The sequence below is a fragment of the Onychomys torridus genome, chromosome 3 (assembly GCF_903995425.1).
Source record: "Onychomys torridus chromosome 3, mOncTor1.1, whole genome shotgun sequence".
Lineage (NCBI taxonomy): Eukaryota > Metazoa > Chordata > Mammalia > Rodentia > Cricetidae > Onychomys > Onychomys torridus.
In genome coordinates, this window is record NC_050445.1 from 105,875,141 (window position 1) to 105,898,615 (window position 23,475).

The following is a 23,475-nucleotide window of genomic DNA, read 5'->3' on the forward strand; positions in this document are numbered from 1 at the left end:
GTCTACATCAAAATAACACTGATTATTACCACAATTTATCACAGAATCAAAACATTTTTTCAAAGATGCAATCTGGCACATAGCCTATGCTGTCCTTGAACTTACACTGCTGCCTCAGCCTTCCAAGTGCTGGCACTGCAGGTATGTGACACCATGCCAAGTGCCTAACCCAATCAATGCTTCTGTGAGATCCTTCTACATTTTCTGTAACAAGTATTACTTTATATTTCTATATATGATTTAGAAATAAGTAATTTTTTCTATTCTCAATTTTCTGAGAACTCACCATATTGATTTTCAAAGTGGTTGTACAAGTTTGCACTCCCACCAGCAATGGAGGAGTGTTACCCTTGCTGTACTTCTTTGCCAGCATGAGCTGTTGCTTGTGGTTTTGATCTTAGCCATTTTGACAGGAGTAAGATGGAATCTCAGAGTTGTTTTGATTTGCATTTCCCTGATGGCTAAGGATGTTGAACATTTCTTTAAGTGCTTCTCGGTCATTTGAGATTCCTCTGTTGAGAGCTGTACTCCATTTTTCAACTGGATTATTTGATTTGTTGATGTCTAGTTTCTTGAGTTCTTTATATATCTTAGAGACCAGTCTTCTGTCAACCTGAGTTTGGTTACCATAACCAACATGGTGGCTCACAGCCACCTATGTAACTCCAGATCCAGAGAATCTGATGCCCTCTTCTAGCCTCATCAGACTCCTGCAAACATAAAATGCACAAATACACAGGCTCACAAACACACACATAAATAAAAAAATATGCTGGAGAAATGGCTTAGTGGCTAAGAGCACTTGATGTTCTTACAGAAGACCTGGATTCAGTTTTCAGGACCCACATAGAGCCTCATATCTGTAACTTCAGTTCCAGGAGACCTAATACCCTTTTCTGGTCTCTGAGTGGATAAGGAACATACACATGACATACATACATACATACATGCAAGCATACATATAAAAATAAAATAAATCTTGGGGCTGGTAAAGAGGGATGGTAAAGTGTGTATACTGCTCTTACGGAGGACCTGAGTTCAGTTCCCAGCACCTACATGTGGGGCTCACAACTACCTTTAACTCCTGTACACACATGGCATACAGACATAAATGGAATTACACACACACACACACACACACACACACACACACACACACACGAAGCTCTCAGGTCTGTGTTCCCTGTGACAGCAACACCACATTCCTCGTTTCTTTCCTAGAGCTTGAAGCCTCACCACTTTACCATGCTTTAGTTCTGCTCTTCACTCTGTCTTCCCTTCATGTGTCTGTACAAAGATGAAAACTAAACATGAGTTCAACAGACTGAGAAAAAGTATAAGCTGCTCTTATTTTTACATTCATAAAATTTTAGAGCTGAACTACACCTAAGCAATCAACTATTCATATCTATCAACTAAACATACACATTCATTCTTAAGTATAAACACACAATTACTAGCTACATTACACCTACACAGTGTCTCCCAAGGAACTGGACACTACCTAACTTAATGTGGAAAGCATTATATTATCCAATCCACTGAAGAAACACTGAATGCCTGCATCAGTCAGGCATCACACTGGGGCCAAGGAATACAAAGAGCTACACAGAAGGCACTTTGGTCTGCTCAATAAGGGAAAAACAAAAAACAAAAATCTAATTAAATAAAACAAAACCACAAGATGGCTAAAGGCCACAGTGGGACACTTGAGGCACGGTGGAAGGTCAAATGAGCAGCACCTATCCAAGAGGGTCAAGAGAGACAGGTCCCACACTCCCAAGCATTATTTGGTCCAGAAAGCTTGGAATTCTCCTTATCTTTGACACATGCTATTCTGAACAATTGTCTCTGAGGTAATATTCTCAAATCCTATATCTGAAGCAAAAAGACAAATCTAAAAGTCAGCATATAATATTGCTATATAATCTTAAATTTAAAACTGTACTATGTTTATGTATTTGTATGTGGATAAACTTTCAAAGACACATGTCAAAAAGACTCTTTATAAAAACTTTACTGGTAATTATCTATGATATAGACTCTTACATCATGTCAGCCTCTTCCCATCTCCTGCATTAATCTCTGGGTACTCCTGCAATTTGTTTTATTCCCTGTCAACAAAGTAAAACAAAACAGACAACACTTACCCAAAAGGAAAATAATTCACATTTACCCAGTAACAACTCAGGATGTTTTTAATTTTTAAAAGGATGCATGTAAGTATGTATATGTGTGGGTCTGTGAACATAAGTACAGTACCTGCAGAGTACAGAAGAAGGGATGTGATCTCCTGGAGCTGGAGTTACAGTCAGTCATGAGCAAATTGATGTGGGTGCTGTGAACTGACTTAGGTAAAAACAGAAAGTCCTCTGAAATGCTGAGCTATCTCTCCAGCTCACAGCTCACAGAGGATTACTCATTACTTGGGAGAAGTGATTATAGCATACAGTACTTGAAATCTTTGTCTATGCTTCTAATAAGGAGTAATTCTAGGCCAGTGTTTGAAGACAAGAAAAGCAGACAGGGAGAAATCCTAATGGAGCTGTAGTTGCCACACAGGTACTGATGGAAAAAGGGATTCTGCTGAGGACCAGTCAACATGCTTGGTTTTGTGTCCTTTCAGACAAGGTCTCCACATGTAGACAAGGTTGACCTCTAACTCTATCCTCAAGTCTTCCCCTACCTAATTGGGATTACAGGTATGTAGGCAACATTGTTTCTCTTAGAATTATTTCTTTCATTTGCAATACATTGACAGAAAAGGAGGCAAAGGCAAAAAGAAATAGATGTGTTACAAAGTTATTGAGTGGAAAAATATCTAGAGAAATGTATATCCAATTTTTATTATCAGTATTTCATGAATATAAAAACATAGAAAGTTTTCAACTTTGAGTGAACATTTCTGTTCTTCAAAGTATGAATTATGCCTACAGCCATAAACCAAGGATGTCTATAGTAGTCCAATGGAGACCGAGAAAAAAAAATAACGATGATATCTCAGAGTCATTTTGATTTGCATTTCCCTGATGATTAGGGATGTTGAACGATTCATTAAATGTCTTTCAGCCATTTGCGCTTCCTCTGTTCATAATTCTTTGTTTAGTTCTATAGCCCATTTCATAATTGGACTGTTGGGCATTTTGCTGTCTAGTTTCTTGAGTTCTTTATATATTCTGGATATCAGCCCTCTGTCAGATGTGGGGTTGCTGAAGACCTTTTCCCACTCTGTAGGCTGTTGCTTTGTCTTGTTGACCGTGTCCTTTGCTCTACATTAGCTTCTCAGTTTCAACAGGTCCCATTGATTGTTTGTTTCTCTCAGTGTCTGTGCTACTAGTGTCATATTTAGGAGTGATCTCCAGTGCCAATGCATTCAAGACTACTTCCTACTTTCTCTTCTATCAGGTTCAGAGTAACTGGATTTATGTTGAGGTCTTTGATCCACTTGGACTTAAGTTTTGTACACGGTGACAGATATGGATCTATTTGCAATATTCTACATGTTGACATACAGTTATGCCAGCACCATTTGTTGAAGATGATACCACCTTACACCCATCAGAATGGCTAAGATCAAAAACACTGAAGACAGCTGTGTGGAGCATGGGGAACTCTCCTCCACTGCTGGTGGGAATGCAAGCTTGTACAGTCACTTTGGAAATCAGTATGGCGCTTTCTCAGAAAATTGGGAATCCATCTCCCCCAAGACCCAGCTATACCACTCTTGGGCATATGCCCAAGGAATGCTCAATCATACCAAAAGGGCACTTGCTCAGCTATGTTCATATCAGCATTGTTTGTAATAGCCAGAACCTGGAAACAACCTAGATGTCCTTCAATTGAAGAATGGATAAAGAAAATATGGTACATATACACAATGGAGTACTACTCAGCAGAGAAAAACAATGAAATCTTGAGGTTTGCAGGCAAATGGATGGATCTAGAAAAAAATCATCCTGAGTGAGGTAACCCAGACTCAGAAAGACAAACATATTATGTACTCACTTATAGGAGGATACTAGATGTAAAACAAAGATGACTAGCTGACTACTCACAACTCCAGGGAGGCTACCTAGAAAACAGGACCCTAAGAAAGGCACAGGGATTGCCCAATGAGAGAGAAATGGATGAGATCTACATGAACAACCTGGACGTGAGTGGGGGTAATGAAGTGCAAGATTCGAGGGAAAGAGAGCTTAGGGGAGTGGGAGATCCCAGCTGGATCAAGAACAGAGAGGGAGAAAAAAGAATAACAGACCACAATAAATGATGACCACATGAGAATAGGGAGAAGCAAAGTGCTAGAGAGGCCCCCAGAAATCCACAAAGATACCTCCACTGTAGACTACTGGCAATGGTCAAGAGAAAGCCCGAACTGACCTACTCTGGTGATGGGGTGGCCAAATACCTTAACTGTTGTGCTAGAAATCTCATCCAATGACTGAGGGAAGCTGATGCAAAGATCCATGGATGCAAAGATCCACGGCCAGGCCCCAGGTGGAGCTCCAGGAGTCCAATTGGCGAGAAAGAGGAGGGATCATATAAGCAAGAATTATTGAGACCAAGATTGGAAAAAGCACAGGGACAAATAGCCAAACTAATGGAAACACATGAACTACGAACCAATAGTTGAGGAGCCCCCAACTGGATCAGGCCCTCTGGATAAGTGAGACAGTTGATTAGCTTGAACTGTTTGGGAAGCACCCAGGCAGTGGGACCCGGACCTGTCCTTAGTGCATGAGCTGGCTGTTTGGAACCTGGGGCTTATGCAGGAACACTTTGTTCAGCCTGGGAGGAGGGGACTGGACCTGTCTGGACTGAATCTACCAGGTTGAGCTGAATCCCCAGGGGAGTCTTTGCCCTAGAGAAGATGGGCATGGGGGGTGGGCCGGAGGGAAGGGGGGGATGGGAGGAGGGAGGACAGGGGAATCCATGGCTGATATGTAAAATTAAATTTAACTATAAAAAAAAAATTTAAAAAAATGATGAAAGCCTAGACTATATGCTCTGCAAAAGAAGGAACTCTGTCCTATGCACTTCTACACTTACCTTGTACAGTTAAGTGTCTGGTATAGAACAAAGTTCAATACATGTAGCCAAATAAATGAAAGAATGAATAAGTAAACAAATGAACATTCATTCTAAAGGTCCAATAGAGAATGTTCCAGAAAAGTAAATCAGAAAATGACTCCAATTTTGTGGATCTATTGAGGCATTTATCAATAAAAGTAAAGCTTTAGGTAGTATAGGTATGAAGGACTTGTGTGGTGGTGGTGGTGGTGGTGGTGGTGGTGGTGGTGGTGGTGGTGGTGGTAAGATCAGTACAAAATGCCCAAAGACACTAAGTTTGAACCCACCAGAGCGCCAAAGTGCAGAGTCCAGACAGCAATAAGAAGTATAGGGTAAAGGTCCAGATCCAGAAGTGTCACCCTGAGAAAGCTTCCTCCATTAGAGATCTGAGGTGCTACAGGCAGTGTCTGTTGAGTCTCACCCGCACCTAATCAGAAGCAGAAAAGGAAACACTTCCACTATTCAGGACCCTAATCAGACTTTGACCCCACTTGTTTCTAAATTGAGATTATGAAATAAATAAAATTCCTGCTTGAGAATCTTTGTTTCTTGTCTGTCTCTCAGTGGTATTCAAAAGCCCACAGCTATGCTTTATATTCAACATTTTCACTATTTGCTACATAGATCACAGAAGCAAGATAGATCACAAATTCCATATACTTGGCATCGTTTACCAGAAAGACACAAAGTGTACATACTGGTTTTATTCACTATAAAGTAATAATCACAAAACAGTAGCTTATGACATGCTGATGGTATTTTTAAACTCCAGCTTGAAACCTGAAATGCTTTTGAACAGATAGATAACTTAAAACAATACTCCACCCCCATATTTCTGAATTCTAGATCTCACTTCTAACTCTCGGGTAGTTGGGACTACAGGCATGCATCACTGCAACTGGCCTGAGAGTACAATCTTTGTCAATAAACAGTACTAGTATACTATTTATTTTCACTATTTATGGAATTGTTGGTTTCTGATATCTCCTGCATCTTATTTTAAGAGCTTCCAACTGTCCTTGTCTCTTTCCTCCTCCAATTCATGCCACCACTGAATGAAAACAGAACAAAAACTTGTTTGCTTTGTTTCAATTCAACTTTCATACTCCACACTCTGGATCTTAAATTAACCTTACTCAAATTAACCTCTGTCTCTAAAAGATCAGCCAATAAGGCTTGTCTAAAAGCACAAAAGACACTTGCAAGACTACTGTCTACACACACTGCTGTTCCTCAAATCTTCCCAGGTCAAACACTCCTGTAAAGCAACCCAACACGCTCCTGTCCCTTCCCTAGAGTTCCCCAAGGCCTCGGCCATTTTCCCACGCGCTCCTCTTCCACCACTAGAATAAGTGTCTTTTGTTGTTGGTTTGCTTCAGCAGTTCTGGAACCAAACCTAGGACCTTGAGCATACTGGGCAAGTAAGTGCTCTAACACCAAGCTAAATGTCCCAGTCTTGGAATGAAGCTTGCAGGAAAGACAGTGCCACCATTAAAGCTAAATTCCATTACAATGTAGAGCACTGAAGTGGCACTCACTAAACACCAGCTCAATGCCAGGTCTGAATCCATCCAAGGTCAGCCTTCCTAACCTTCCTCACCTCTACACTGCTACAGGAGCTCACAAGACAATACCCCAAATATGACACTTCAGACTTCAATCTGAGAGCATGTGGGGACCAGCAAAGGCAGAGAAGGTCCTTCCCTGAAGCTCCCACATCTACTTAAGGACAAGATCTGCCACAGGGAGAAAAGCTGCTTTTACACCTTGCTGAAATGCCACTTCCCATACCAGCCTGAACTTGTGTCTCAGAGACAGAAAATAAACTACCACACTTAATCCAGAGAGACTCTGTTCCAGCTGTTGCTTGTTCTCCAGGGCCATTCTCCACCCCTAAAAAGCACTTACTACTCTCCAGTTGCCCAATGCCCTCCCAATATTTAAGCCTTCAACCCATCAATCTGCACTGAGAGTTTCATGTTTTGTGTGGCTCCTGGGCACTTGTAGGCCTTTGCTCTTGTGAGTCTGCCTACTGTCCATTTGTTTAGCACACACAATCCCATCTTTGTAAGAGTCTGAACTTCCTTCTATTGCCTTGACACCAGGAGGAAGTATTTTGTTTTTTTCATTTTACTAGCAGATATTAGATCTAAAAGGGTACTAATATTTGGGGCAATAATCAATGATGTCAATTTTAAATTTAGATGTATTTTATTTTGGGGAAGGGAAGAATCCTCTATCTATTTTAGATGAATTCTAAGTTTTAAATGGTCACATCTGCTATCTCATTTGGGCCACAACCAAGAGTCTAACTATCAAGATAACAGAAAATTTAAAAGGTTAAAAAAAAACAAAAAACAAAAAACAAAAACAAAAACAAGCAAACAAAAACCAAAAACAAATGGACAAAAGGCTAGAGAGATGGCCCAGTCCACAAAGCAACTGTTGCACAAACATGAGAACCTGAGTTCAGATTTCTAGCATACAATGGTGGGAAGACATCGTGTATAATCCCAGCACTCAAGAGGTGAAGACAGGGATCCCTCGGGCAAGCTGGAGAGCCAAACTACTCTAATCAGCAAGTGTCGGGTTCTAGGAGAGTTTGCCTCAAGAAATAGAGTGGAAAACAATCAAGGAAGACACCCAACATCATCTCTGATCTCTAGATACATGTACATGTATATACCCCACACATGTATATAGACATATATATATATACATACACACAACACAAAAGGTTGGCAATCATAACACTATTTCTGAATACATAAGAATCACTGTCAACTATGATGTACTGATAAAATGGGGAAAGCATGTAAAAAGTCTAAAAGGGTTTGATCAAGTCCAGATTAAGAAATACTTGCCAACCACTGGTAAGATCCTGGGTTCAATGATTAACACAGCATGCCCCACCCACACAATTAAACAAACATTTATTGTTTCTCTAGATACAAGAGGTCTTGCACACAGCTAGAGATATAGATGACTAGAAAAAAAGTCTAGTCATTTTATGATGCTCATACTTCTATCTGTTTTGAGGCAGGTGACAAAATAAAAAGTCTTATTTGGTAAATATTAGATTCTAACATTATGTGAGCAGAAAAACTGGAGTTAACTCTCAAACAAGGAGGCAATCTGGTAACTAAAGCTATGGAGAACAGGCTATTCTATGTGTCACAAGTCAGCCTAGCTGGTGATTGCCTTAGCTTGTTTTTATAACACCTCAAAGTCACAGTGGATAGGTTTATTAAAAATAAAGACTGTTATGATTTGAATGTGGAATGTCCCCACAGGCTTTTGTGTTTCAATATGTGGTCCCCAGATGATGGAAGTAGGTCACTAGGGGTCAGGTCTTGAAGTTTATAGTCCAACTCCAGTCTCTCTGCTTGCTGGTCCTCTGAGATGTGAGCAAGCAGCTGCTCCATGTTTTTGTCACCAAGGAGGTGTCCATCTGCCATGATGAACTATGTTCTCTAAAACTATGAGCCTAAATAAATCTCTCCTTTCTTCAATTTTGGTCACGGCAATGAGAAATGTAAGTGATAAAAAGACTAACAAGGTAGGCATTGTTGCACACACCCACATGTAATTAAATAATTTTGCCAGGCTCTAGGCTGTCCTATGTCTGTTGTTAACACATTTCCTACCGTTGCTCAAAAACATTTATGATCTTACTTTAAGACTTACATTCTGGGCTGGAGAGATGGCTCAGTAGTGGTTAAGAGCACTGGCTGCTCCACCAGAGGTCCTGAGTTCAATTTCTAGTAGTCACATTGTGGCTCACAACTGTCTGTAACTATAGCCCCATGGGATCTGATGGCTGCTTCTAAGGTGCAGATGTACATGCAGACAAAACACTCATATACTTAAAATACATAATAAACAAATTAATCTTTTTAAAAGACTCACATCCTAAGGAAATTCCTGTATTTAGCTGAAATCAGGCCCTCATCTCTTAATAAGCATATTAAGATGGACAGGTGGTAGAAGAGGGAAATGCAGAGGAGAGACACCCACAACATTAAGAATCCAGAATTCGAAACAATTTACCCTCTGTGTCTATGAAAAGTTACATGCTATTGTTTATCACAAAGGAGACTAAAAATGTGAAAGGAACTATTCATGACCTAATAGTTTAAGGAAAATGATGCTTATTCCTGTCAGAAAAAATGATGTGATCACACTGTAGAATCAGCTTTGTCACAGGACCAGAGTACAACCATCTGAGGACAAGTCTTCAAAAAAAAAAAAAAAAAGAAACACTGTAATAAGTTTTTTTCTATCCCACCATTCAGCTCCCAAATGGCACGGAGAGTTCTTACTATTTATAAAATCTTGGCCTTAGCTTAGTCTTGTCCCACTAGCTCTTATAACTTAATCCATATTTTTATTAATCTACATTCTACCACATGGCTTTTACCTCTCTCCCATTCTATGTCTCCAACTCATTCTCCATCTTAATGGAGTCTCCCATGGGCCTCGATTATATCCTCTTCCTCTCTCCTCCTGGAAGTCCCACCTATCTCTCTTATCTAGCTATTGGACATTCAGTTTTTTGTTACACCAATCACAACAATACATCTTCACAGTGTACAACACAACAGTGGAATCTGACACATCCCTTGGGAATCTGTTCCAATGGTACTTTCATCCAAGGAGCTCAAAACAAATGTTATTACATGACCAAGAACCAAAGCAGTCATTCCAAGGCCAAATCAAGGAATAATCAGCGACCTAAAGGAATTTAATACTGATGCTCTGAAAACCAGAACTTGGTCCTACAGCAAGATTTAGCTGTATAGAAGAGAACATGGTATGGTATGTATGTGGTTTTTCTCCTAGTTTATAACTAGAGTTCCTAAAAACACTTGGCACTTTCTCAGTGGAAAGACTATCTTTTGCCTTTGTAGTGTATCTATTACCTTTCCCATTGCTATGTCTGATTATCTGACGAAAAGATAGGGTTATTTCTGCTCATGGTTTGAGAGGCTACAGTCCATCCTGGCAAATGAAGGCAAGGTGGCAGGAACTAGCGCTTCATCAGATTACATTCAAAGTCAGTAAGCAGAGACAAATGACTGCTGGCACTCATCTGGCTTCCTCCTTCCCCACTTTTATTCAGTAGAGGATCTCAGCCCAAGGGACAGTGTCACCCACATTCAGGGTAGGTCTTCCCTTCCCAGAGTTTTCTGAAAATGTCTTCAGACACACCCAAAGGTATGTCTCCTAGGTGATCCCAAATCTAAGCAGACTGGCAATAAAGAAAGATTAATCTTCACACATGCCAAGTTTCTTTCAACCTTACCTGAGTTTATGCTTACTAATAAGGTGCACCTGTAGACAGCTTCAGGATGGTGCTGGTGGCCAGGAAACCTATACATGGGATTTAAGAGCTGCCCCTTAACCCCTCTTTCTCAGTGGAAAGGAGAGGAGCTAGAAAGAAACTAGCTGATGGAACATGGAGTTTATGAGTAGGTGAAGACAAGGAGGTAGGTACAAGATGCACAGAGAAGCTCTGCATGCCATCCCATATGCGGCCTGCTCTCCCTTCCATTTGCCTGCCCCTGAGTTGCATCCTTTAAAGTAAACCAGAAAATTTAAGCAACATGTTTTCCAATGTTCTATGAGTCACTCTAGCCAATTAATGAACGAGAAGAAAGGGTAATGGGAACCTCAGAATCTGCAGCCAAGTTGAACAAAAATATGGGTGATCATGTACTTGTTACTGGCAGCTGGAGTGGAACAGTCTTGTGGTACTGAGCTCCATATTATAGCTTGCAGGAATATGATAGTAACTCCAAGCAGTGTCACAACTGAAGGAATCTTGAGATATTTAGGTAATGCTGAATGATTAAGAGAATCGGTAATTATCTGAGAAGGAAAAAAAACTTTAGTAATTTTTAGTCTACATTTGCTGTGGATATCGCTCTGTGTAAATAAAGTTCTGATTGGCCAGTGGCCAGGCAGGAAGTATAGGCAGGACAAGAGAGAAGAGAATTATGGGAGGTGGAAGGCTGGGTGGAAGGAGACACTGCCAGCCGCTGCCATGAAAAGCAACATGTAAAGACACTGGTAAGCCACACGCCATGTGGCAAAGTATAAACTAACAGAAATGAGTTAATTTAAGATAGAAGTAGATAACAAGAATCCTGCCACGGCCATACAGTTTGTAAGTCATATAAGTCTCTGTGTGCTTACTTGGTTGGGTCTGAGAGACTGTGGGACTGGTGGGTGAGAGAGATTTGTCCTGACTCTGGGCCAGGTAGGAAAACTCTAACTACATACATTTATAAAGCTTACAGATGCAAATGGATTTGTTGACATAACCTCCTATCTTACTTGCTGCACCATGCATAAAAAGAAAGCCCAAAAATGTAAGCCATGTTGTGAGAACAGTAGCTAGTAAAAGGTGGGGGTATTAACTCTAGGCCATAATGTGCCAAGCATTAAGCTTAATATAAATTATGTGCAAAATTATGTATAAAACTCTAAAAACCTGATCTCATTCTCAATAACAAAGGAGAAATTATATCTCATATTTTTCACTGTAAAAGCCAGTAACAGAAGTGGGAACTAATACTAATTTTAATCCCTTGCATCTGTCTACATTATAATAATCTTCATTTTATTTATTGATTGACTGATTGATTGGTTTTTCGAGACAGGAAAAAAAAAAGTCTAACCACAAGATGGCTCAGTAGTTGAGTTGATTACTGCTCTTCCAGAGGATCCAGGTTTGATTCCCAGGCCCCACATAAAGGCTCACAACCATCTGTAACTTCCAGGGGATCCCATGCCTCTTCTGGCCTCCAAGGGCATTGGGATGCACATGGTACACAGACATACAAGCGGACAATACACTCATACACATCAAATAGACAAGTAAAAAATTTTAAAAATCTAACTATATCTACCTTTTCTTTGGCACTTGGATATTCACTGAAACACTATTCCTAACAGCAGACGTATTATTATTTGTTAGCTCAACAAGTATTTCTCCTTGTTCATTAATAAGAACTCACACTTTGTTCATGGTTGTTGATTTCCAGACACACTAAGGGTCAAGGACAACAATTCAACACCCAATGAAAGGTAGGAGATGTTATACAAGGCAGTGTTTAACTTAAACTCAAATTTAAAACATGGTTTGTTGATCCGTAACATTAGGATTTCATGGGAATGTGATAGAAATAAAAATACAAATTTTTAGGCTCATTCCAAACCTAAGATACCCTGAATTTGAGTTTTAACAACATGTAAGCATAGTTTTATGCTGCAAGCTGCAGGAAAATGTAATGGAATCCAGCTAGTATGACAGAAGCTACTACTTGGAAAGGTCAAGGACCTTTCTAAGGGTCAAGCCACGGCTTAAGAAGTCTTAGTGATATTTTAGCTTTTATATATATATATATGCTGGTTCCTACAATGATTTTATTGTATGCTATGTGGGGTTCCAAGGACTTCTAACAGTGTATTTATCTAAAATACCTTTCAAGCACCGAAGGCCAAATGATCTCCTGAACTAAGGTAACCCTTATGGAATCAGCTGTCTCCTAGGTCAGGTGGACAGCTTTATTTCTCCTGCAATTTAAGGTGAGACCCTCCTTTCCTATACAGTCTTACTAACATTATAGACCCCTAACTTCTTACCTAACCACGTCTTAGAATGTAGATTCAGTACATAAATTCCCTTTTTGATATACTAACAGATGTTAGCTCAGTTGACCTCCTTAGCCACTCCCTTTTCGGGTTATACAAGACAGTCACTGCCTGAGGAAAATTCTCACCTGCCTTTATGACCCTGTAGGAATTCAAACCTGGTGACCTGGCTGGAGGGGAGGATTGCTATTGCTTGGGTTTATAACTAAATACCTCAGAGACTTGGGGAGAACTAGGAGGTATAAGGAGACTTGGAGGAGGATTTGATGTAGAGGACTTGAGGATGAGACGGAAAAGAAAAAAGAGAATGGAAGAACTAGATTGTTAAGAACTGGAAAGGAAGGAATTGAGATGGAGAAGAACTAGACTGGAGGACTAGAAGAGAGTACTAGATGAACAAGATGGAAGATGAGGAAAAGCCAGATGGGGAAGAACAATATGAGGAAGAACACGATGAGAAAGGAGAAGGGAGAGGGGCTAAGATGAGAAGGAACTAGATGGATGAGAACCTAGATGGGGCAGAACTAAGATGAGAGAATTAAGATAGAACTTAAAGGGGACAGAAGATAAATGCAGAGAGAAATCAGGCAAGAAAGGAGCTAGGCATGAGAGCAGAATAGAAGCTGTGTAGAGAGACAACTGACTCAGAAGAATAAAGAGTATGGACTAAGGAGTTTCGTGTACATAGATTCATTTCCGCTCATCAAAGATTAATTATCATCTGGTTGTAGATGCTTCCCAGACTCTGGGAGGGGATTATGGGAGGACTGGATTCCCATAGTCCCTGTTAGTTTTATGCACACCAAAGTTTACAGAGTACTGATTGGGAGGTGTCTAGGAATTACTTTCTTCTCATTTATAATGAAATCACTTTCTGGGCAGAAACTATTTTGTCCTCCATTTCCTGTATTAAGTGCAGTTAGCTATGGTGAGGAGAGATGAGGCAACCATTCTGCAACCATACGGCAACACATAGATGCTGCAAAGCCAATAGAGAACTGAGACCAAGATAAAAGGAGGCAAAATACAGCATCTAAATCCTGCATATTCCTAAAATAGTTAACTAGTTCTCAACTACTTGTCTTCTTGCATTTGTTTTTATGAGATGACTAACTTCTCACTGTCTCAATCAGTAGCTGAGTAGAGTTTACTGTGACTGCTTACCATTGAGTATATCCTAAGTGGTACACTCCTATTGATGGAAATGAATAGAGCAGCAGTTTTGCTGGAGCACATTAAACTGGTACCAAGAATTGATAGTAATCTAAAGAATATCAGAAGTGGACCAGAGAGATGGCTCAGCAAGTAAAGGTTTGCCCCCAAGCCTGATGACCTGAGTTGGAGCCCCTGAACCTACATTGTGGAAGGTGAGAACTGACTTATGCAAGCTGTCCTCTGGCCTCCATATGTTGCACCATGGCATGTGCACACATTCACAAACACGTGAACACACGTATTCACATATACATGAACACACAGTTTTTTAAAAGGCTAACTAGCAGAGAAAAACCACATTTTAAATTTAAAAACTAGTTGTCAGATATGTTTAGTTATCTGAATAAAAATGTTCTTTATAAACACAAAGGCAGAATTTCCTTAAATGGAGGGTGGTTCTCTCATTATTTAAAAATATTCTAATTTACTGAAAATGTATTTAATGATGTTAATTAAAAAAAACAAAACAAGAGAAGGGGAAAAAAGATGTACAGAATTTGTTTATGAAAAACTTAAGAAATAAAATCTTGAGGGCTAGAGAGATGGCTTAGAGGTTAAGAATACTTACTAAGCCAGGCGGTGGTGGCACACACCTTTAATCCCAGCACTCCAGAGGCAGAGGCAGGAGGATCTCTGTGAATTCGAGGCCAGCCTGGTGTACACAGTGAGTTTTAGGACAGCCAGGGCTGCACTGAGAAATCCTGTCCCCAAAATCAAAAACAAAAAAAAAAAACAAAAAGAATACTTACTAAGCACTTTACATGCTTTTCCAGAGGATCCAGGTTTGATTCCCAGCACCCACATCAGGTAGCTCACAACTGCCTCTACCTCTGGTTCCTGCATGCAGTTGGTGGTGCACATAACCTCTTAAAGGCACAAAGACATTAAGGTGGTTTGAATAAGAATGGCCCCCATAGGCTCATATATTTGAACACTTGGTCATCAGGAAGTGAAACTACTTGAGATTGATTAGGAGGTGTGTCCTTGTTGGATAAGTATGCCACTGGGGGTGGGCTCTGAAGTTTCAAGGGCCCAAACCAGGCCCAGGGTTTCTCTTGTCCTGCTGCCTGCAGAACCTGGATATAGAACTCTCAGCTACTTCTCCCGCATCATGTCTGCCTGTGAGCTGCCATGCTTCCTGTCATGATGAAAATGGACTCTGAAACTGTAAGCAGGCCCCAATTAAATGTTTTCTTTTAATTATTTTCATGGTGTCTCTTAACAGCAATAGAATATTGATTTCTTTTTAAAAGATTTATTTATTTATTTCGTATACAGTGTCACCTGCATGTATCCCTGAATGCCAGAAGATGAGATCAGATCTCATTACAGATGGTTGTGAGCCACCATGTGGTTGCTGGGAATTGAACTAAGGTACTCTAAGGTACTCTGGAAGAACAGCCCATCATGCTCTTAACCTCTGAGCTATCTCTCCAGCCCTAGAACACTGATTTAAGACTCATATAAATTTTAAAAGAGATAAAACCCTGGTAAATACATAACATGAAACAGTATACAAGTGTTTTTAAAAAAGCAAGTTTGTCAGTAGTAAGCTATCTTAATAAAACAAAGCAAAACAAAAACAACCAATGTCAGTAAAGTGTTTCAGCAAATAGGCTTCTGAGTTTTTTTAAAGGTAAAATAGAAATATAAATGTATATGTACATAAAATATCTGGAAGACACAAAAAATGGTTTAAAAATTGTGCCCCCTCAAGGATAAAAACTGGCAGCTGGGAATCAGAGATTAAAGCAAGGTGTCATTTCTGAACTGTTTCAACATTTTGGAATTCCTACTCAAAACAAAGTTAGAAGCAAAAATTAATAACCAGCACGATGGCTCAGCAGGTGCCTGGCAATGTTTCTGAAGCCCAATGCATTAAGATGACAGTACTAGCCTGAGTCTACAAACTAGTTTTGGCCTCAATCTGCTACTGCACTTCCACTAGAACATAAACTCTAATAAGGCATATTTTTTTATTCATTATCTCTTAAATACCTAGAACAGAACCACAGATATTTGAATACTCAACAGTAACTTTAAATAAAGAAAGAAAGAAAAAGTAGTCTTACACAAAGGTTTATACCAAGCTGGATCTAGTCACCCCTGACCACTTTGCTTATCTATATAAGCATATCTGGCCAAAGAGACCACATATGCTGGATGCTTCTAATTAAGAATGGACAGGAAGAACACAAAAGGCTCTCCTAAGCCCCTTTGACAGATCTAGACTAGAATTTAAGGTGCCATTCTGGCCTATAACCTAGGAAGAAGAGCTGCTGACAGCCACTGTTTCCTAGCCAATCCCCAGTTCTCTTACTTTTCATAGTAATTACGAAGTCAATATAAAACCTCAAGGTATGAAACACTTAGGAACCAAGAGCCACTGGTTGAGAATCTCCTAAAGATTTCCTCTAGAAAAACTTTCAACATTACTTAAATTGAACAAATTAATCAAGGCAGTAGTCAGTAATATTATTTAAACAAGTAGATGTTTATCTAGGGCTGGGGATGTGGCAACCAGTTTTGCATTTGATGCCAGAGACTACAGTGAGGGTAGGAGAGGTATATTTATCCAGAGTTGCAGATTTCTATCTAAATGCCCCACTTCATCAGGGTTTAGAAAGTGATTTGCTTTTACAAAGACTCCATCTCCAATTAGACTTTAACCTTCACAGACCCACTAAAATCATCTCTGACCATGTTTCTAGCCCCTTTCCACAAATGGTTAATTCTCAGTGTTACACACAGTGGCTTACTTCCTACTCCTTGACACACTCCACTCACTGGCTTCAGGGAGCCAGCCTCTCCAACTCCATTTTAATCTACCTCTCTGTGTTCCCTCCTCATCTATCTGACCTGTAAACATTAGTAATCAAGTTCTTTAGCTACTTCTTTCATTCTAGGTGTTTGGATACATGATTCAGTGGTTAAGAGCACATACTGCTCTTGCAGAGGACCCACATTCAACTGTCTGGAACTCTAGCTTGAGGGAATCTGATGCCTACTTCTTCTGGCCTCCACAGGCAAATGCACTTGTGTGCACATACCCAAACACATGCACATACAAATAAATCTTTCTAAAAAATGACATTGTCTCAGTGATCTTCCTTCCAAAGGCACATTATACACCAGCTTAACCATGACATAAAGAGATAAATCTTAATTGAAGGGCATACTACAAAACACCTGAGCAGTAATAGTCAAAAGTATTAGGAATGTCTGGGAAATTGCCCCAAACAAAAGGAGAGGGGTAGCCAGGACTGCTGAGTACAGTGAGTTTTCCTGGGTAGAATCCAGGGAATGAAAAGGGGCATTAGGAAAAGGATAGGAAAGTGTGGACTTAGTAATGATGTACTGATATTGGTTCATTAATTGTAACTAAAGTACGTCATTAATGTAAGATGTTGATAAAAGAATTCTCAGTTCCAGCTTCATATTTCTGGAAATCTAATAGTATCCTATAAATAAGTTTAGTATTTTTTAAGCAACATTTTGTGATGAAATATATGCCTGCAATTTTACTCAGTGGATCTGGGATGGACACACACACACACACACACACACACACACACACACACACAAATGCCAAAGGCTGTAAAATGTTACTTGGTAGTAAAGTGCTCGTCTAGCATACACAAGGCTCTGGGTGTGATCCCCCAGAACCACAGAAGAAAGAAAATGCCTGAAGTATATGATCTTTGCCTTCATGAAGCTTGTCTTATTGTGAAGTAGTGATAGTGCCCATGAAACAGCACAGAATAAAAGAAAGCTTAAAAGGCAGAGATGAAAGCATGAGAAATATGAAGTCTACACTTAATACCAAAAGACTGAGAAGTGGTAGGAATAAAAAGGTCTGAATTTTAAGAGAAGGCTTCATGAAGGAGATCAAAAACTTGAGTTTGCATTATCATATGTACTTCAGGGCACCAAAGTAAAGGAGTGATAAACAGGCACATTTATAAGACCAATCCAAATGATAAAGGAATGAGAAAAAGGCAACAAGAAATGTAAACAATTAGGCTAGAGAGATGGTTCAGGGGATGGGGTGTTTAATCCTTGCAACCTACAGTAGAAATAACTTGACTCCTACAAGTTGTCCTTTTACCTCCACAAGTGCTATCTCTCTCTCTCTCTCTCTCTCTCTCTCTCTCTCTCTCTCTCTCTCTCTCTCTCTCTCACACACACACACACACACACACACACAAATAAATATATGTTAAAAAAAGAAAGAAATGTAAAAACTTCTCCCTTTCACAAAAAAACAAAAAGTATCTCTGAAAGGTAAAAAGTTAAATGTTAAAACACAATAGCAATGCTCAAATACTTTAAGAGCCATGTGGCGAAAATAATCCTCAGACACCAGCTGACTTCTGGTAAAATGTGACCAAAACTCAAGGACAAAGAAAGTGACAACTGTTCCCTAGAGCCACAACAGGAAATGCCAATAGGGAAAGACAGGAAGCAGGTGACCAAGTTCTTCTCAACAACTTTTCACAGGACAGAGTACATATGTTTGGCTACTTTTTGTCCCACGCCCTTACCTACACATCACCTTAATATTCATGGTACACACTAAGCATTTATTAGTGTGATGGAGAATTAATTTAACAATAGAATTAAAGTCTGAATGAAGGAAGCAACCCATCAGAATTCTCCATCTCCCACACTCTGCTAGAGATTAGGTAACTATTTTTAAAAGCAAAGGGTTTGGAGGCCTACATATCCACATAAAAATTCCTTTTCCTCTGTTCCTTTCTCCAATTAAGCTCAGTGTCTCCTGACCTTTAATGTGCATAAGAACTATAAATGATTATATATACAAAAAGTATGCACACCATATTTTCTGAGTTTAGAGGGTTGTCTAATACAGTTTGCACTTTATGTGAGTGATTTCTGTCAATACACCAATGTTCAGGCCTAAGCATAGAATATGGAACAGCCACAGCAGGCTCATTTCCAGGTAAGAAGGTTAAATCTCACAAAAAGAACATTCTAACAATTACATCTATAAACAGTCATGAATTTTCTGTCATGAAAGCTGTTCATATACAGGCTAGAAAACCACTCTGAAAATTTAAGAAAGTAACTGAATGAGAATTAATTTTTCTTTCAACTCCTAAGATTTTATAATAGCTGGGCATGATGGTGCACAGGCAGAAACAGATGGATCTGAGTTCAAGGCCAGCCTGGTCTACATAGTGAGTTCCAGAACAGCCAGGGCTACATAGAGAGACCCTGTCTCAAGAAACAAACAAACCAAAAATATTCTATAACAAGTAAAATTTTAAAATCTGATGGGGCACAGCAATAAACTAGTTGAAAACAACAGTATGAAAAAAGGACACAAAGACTGGGCCACTGAAATGGCTCAGTGCATAAAGGCACTTGCTGCTAAACCTGGTAAGAGATAACTCTCACAAGTTATCCTTTGATCTCCACACATATGCCACGGTATACACTGGAAGTAGAAATAAATTAATTTTTTAAAAAGACACGAAGGCAAGAAGGGCATGATGTATGGGAAGTTCAATGCAAGGAACACAGTCATTTCTCTCTGCAGACCTTCACACTTCCGCATGTCAGGAAAGCACTTTCATCTTTCAGGTCACAACTCAAGTACCTTCTCCCTAGCAAGGCTTCTCTGAGTTGCCTTCTACCTAAGCCCTAGTTACTCACTTGTCACATCAGCTTCTTGTTTTTTTAAAATCATAGTCCCACTAGGGATTAGCAAACTTTTCCTATACAAATCCAGTTACAGCTTATCCCAGGTTTCTGTATGGCCTGTAGACTAAGATTAGTTTTTCATATTTAAATAGTTGAGGGATAAATGAAATTAAAATTTCAGTGTCCATGTTTAACTGGAAAATAGACATGCTAGTTTACCTTCTGTCTGTTGGGCACATACTGAAACAACAGCTGCAATAGTGGCTGTGTGCTCAAAGCTTAAACTATTTACTTTCTCCTTCACAAAAACAAGAACAAAGCAAAGCTTATTGCCTCTGTCTTCTATTATCTGACGAAGTCCTTCTGTGTATTTGCTGTCTACTCCTCAGCTCCATACACAGAATACAGCTTACTGAGGCAGAGGTCTTGTCTGCTTTTGTTCCTTTACTACCATCTAGAAAGAATTCTGGACCAAAATAAGGGCTAAATATCTGGTGAATAAATGAGGGAATGGTCCATGATGCCATAGTTTAACTTTCTCCTATAAAAAAAAAGGTGTACTGTTCTAGAAGAGATAACCAAACAGTTCAAAGTACTGGTGTTCACCAACTAATGCAAGATACAGAGACTCCAGGATTTTTATGTTCATCAAAGACTCAACAATTGCAAAGTGACATAACACTCACAGCTGTTTGTGCTTCCGCTTATCTTAAGATGTCAATCTCTGGGAAATCTCGTTTCCTATACAGAGTACACAGCACTGACACCATGCCAAATCTTTAATAGCTGCTCATAATTACAAGAGACCTAGATCATGTGCTAATGAATTTTTAATATCCAGAATTTTCCTATGGGGCTCATCAGCTATCTGGTCTGTGAGCAGCTGAAAATTCTTTAGAAATTAAAAGGTTACCACCCACAAACCAGAAGCAGCTTTTTAATCTTTCTCTACTAGCCAGAGAGTGGGTGTGTGAATTCAAAAAAACACCAACCAACTCTGTTGGTGGAGGACAAGGTATTGTTGAGCTAAAACCCCACCTATAAGCATCTCTGTTGCATGACACTGTAAAATTATCACCCACTCACAATTTCAGTCTCAATCTTCTAATCTGCAAATGAAGGTGGAGGATAGACCCCCTCCTCCTGGAGAAATTGGATGTCATTAACATTTCCATCAAGGTTCTCTTTCCTCCAGGTTTTGTGACAATTTCTATACCCGAATCCTATATACTTAAAAAAGACAAGAGTTTTTAGTTTAACTTCTAAAATGTAAGATACTGGACAGAGAAACAAATTAAATTTGTGTTATGTTTTAAAGTAGCTATCTACTTTCCAATTTTAGGAGTTTCATTGTGTTTGTTTTTCTTTTTTAAATAAATGCCAATTTAGGAATTCCAGCCTTTCACAGGGGCGCTCGTGGCACATGGTTTTTTGTTTGTTTGTTTTTGACAACTATGTCAGACTTCTAACAACCGTTTTAGATGGGGTACATGGTCTTCTTTTTCTCAATTACACCTAAGCCAGGGCATTGGCTACAATCTACCAAGACTAAGATAAAACGTGTCACCAAAGCAAAGATAGTCGCCAACAGATCAAGTGGGCTACTCCTAGAAATCCCCGCAGCAGATCCATCAGGGGGAACTCCACCAACGCTGTCTAAGAATGGGGCCGGACAGACACTTGGACCACTGGACCAACATCATCTACACTTTGGCTGAGGCTGAAATCTCAGGCTTTGTAGGGAAGCGCAGCTCGCTGTGACCCGCTGCTCGCTACAAAAAGGGTTAATAAAGGGCATCCTAGGGCCAAGCCCGGCCCACCTAGACTCCCACCTCACCGATTTTCCCCAGGACTGCAGGCTTCCTCCTCCAAGTTAAACCACAAGTTCAGAATCAAAACAAAAGGTGCACGACTGGTTTCTGGTGGCAAGGGCTGACTCTCCATGGCCAACTTCTGGGGACCGCAAGGCCAGGCGAACGAGAGCTCTAAGACCTCGGCTGGCTGGGAGGCCTAGGGCCTTGGGCACGAGTCCTCACACGCCCCTCGCTCAGCTCAGCCCGAAGGGGAGCCGGGGAGAGTGACGGGAAGTGGGGGGGAGGGAGATGTCCCAGTGACAAGCAGGAGGCCCGGCGACGCGGGGTCCAACCACGGAGGCCCGGGGCTTCGGCGCCGCCGGAGCGGCAAAAGGTCCGAGCAGCTCCAGGCCGCGAGGAGGTCCCGCTGCCGCGACTGGCCGCGCTAGGGAGACCGCCCGTCCCCACCCACGGCCTGGGCCAGTCACTCACCGGTGGGGAGGCGACGGACAGCCGGCGTCTCCGCCAGCGCCGCGGCTCGGACTCCAGCGCCGGCTCCTGCCGCTCCGGCCGCCGCGCCCGGTCCATCCCCGCCCCGACCACCCCCCCTCCCGGCCCGCCCCTCGCGCCGCTTCGGCCGCTGCTGCCACCACCGCCGCTGCCACGGCCCCGGCGCGCGAGCGCGGACCAGCGCGAGGGAACGATGGCGAGAGCGAGAGCGCGCGTCCCGTCGCCACCGCCGCCTACAACCTCGGTCTCCCGCTGACGGCGCATGCGCGAAGCGGCGCCGGGCGGGGACGCGCACGCCGTCGGGGGCGTGGCCGGACTCGAAAGGTGTGGCCACGCTTCAGGCCCGCCCACCCACGCGGGCGCAGGCCAACTGGGCTAAGGCGCTGCAGGTGGCACAGCATTCTGCAGGTGAGTTCTTCCTTTCCTTCCCAGAGTTCGGAAACTCGAGCACTTCAGCATCTTGGCTTTTTGGCTTCTCCGCTTGTCGTATCCTTGGCTCCTCTTATCCTCAGCCTCTCGACCCCTCGGTCCTTGGGCTCCTCAGTTTTTCGGCTCTTTGGACCCCGACCTGCTTGTATCATCAGCCCCTGATTGGTGCAGGTTAAGGCTAATTTCTGGGGCACACAACAAATTCTCGAGTCGCACAATAGTCGCTTTACCTTGACTCCCAGGGCCTTCCACCTAGCGGGCTGCCTTTTCAGATATCACCATTGAAGAAACTGCAAGTAGCCCCCCAGCCCTTCCCTTTAATTGTACCAGTTGCTCTAGTCGTCTGTCAAGCAGATGTGGAAGCTTTTTCCATGTTGGAGGAGCTGGTAGTGCAAGGTGGGAATACACAGAGTCCTTGGCCTCTTGAAGTTTGAGAGCTGGTGGAGACGTAATGGGGGAGATTTAGCGGGGGATGATAGAGTACAGTTCAACCCTTGAATTGGAAATAGTGCACTGGTTGCGGGTGTAGCGTGGCTGGAAGGGGAGCTGAGAGACCACTGATTGGGGTGCAGACATGACTGAGACTGGGTGTGAAAAGAGGTAGGTAAGCAAGCGTAGGGACAGGTTTGGGACTTCTGAGAGTTTCAGGAAGCCTTTGAGGTTTTCTTCAGCCGTGGTTGCAAGGCTGCTAACTTTTGGTCGCTTTGTTTGATTTTAAAAGCTTGCGCAGGCACGTGAAAAGTGGCCTGGGGGGAGGGAGGCCAGTCAAGAGGCTAGGCAAGATAGGAGAGTGGTCATGGAGAAAAACGTTGTTTGGAGGGTAAAATGGGTAAGTGTTGATGGATTGGAGGCTGAAAGGGGGGATGGCAGGATTGACTCAGGTTTGAGGGTAGTGAGGATAAGCTTGCACTGAAATCCCTCCCCCCTCCCCCCGTCCCAGTAACTTAGCCCAAGAAACGCCATTCTGCAAGGCAAGTACCAGAAAAACAGGATATCTGTGGTCGGCCACCCGGCCTTGGGAGAGATAACTGTGGTCGGCCACCCGGCCTTGGGAGAGAAACCGTTGAGTCAAAACAGGATATCTATGGTTGGCCACCTGGCCTTGGGGAATAAACAGTTGGGCTAGGAAAAC

At 41.5% G+C, this 23,475-nt stretch overlaps 1 protein-coding gene across 2 annotated transcripts in view; it reads right to left on the reverse strand.

Annotated features, from left to right (window-relative positions):
* The window catches only part of Tmcc1 (transmembrane and coiled-coil domain family 1), a 179,707-nt gene extending 157,694 nt beyond the window's left edge, over positions 1-22,013 (reverse strand). Inside the window, exon 1 of one of the 2 annotated variants that reach the window (XM_036180847.1) lies at positions 21,897-22,013. The gene's annotated coding sequence lies outside the window, so the exon portion shown is untranslated. The remainder of the gene's footprint in view (positions 1-21,896) is intronic. The other variant, XM_036180848.1, reaches the window with a different exon arrangement.
* Between the last annotated feature and the right edge of the window lie 1,462 nt (positions 22,014-23,475).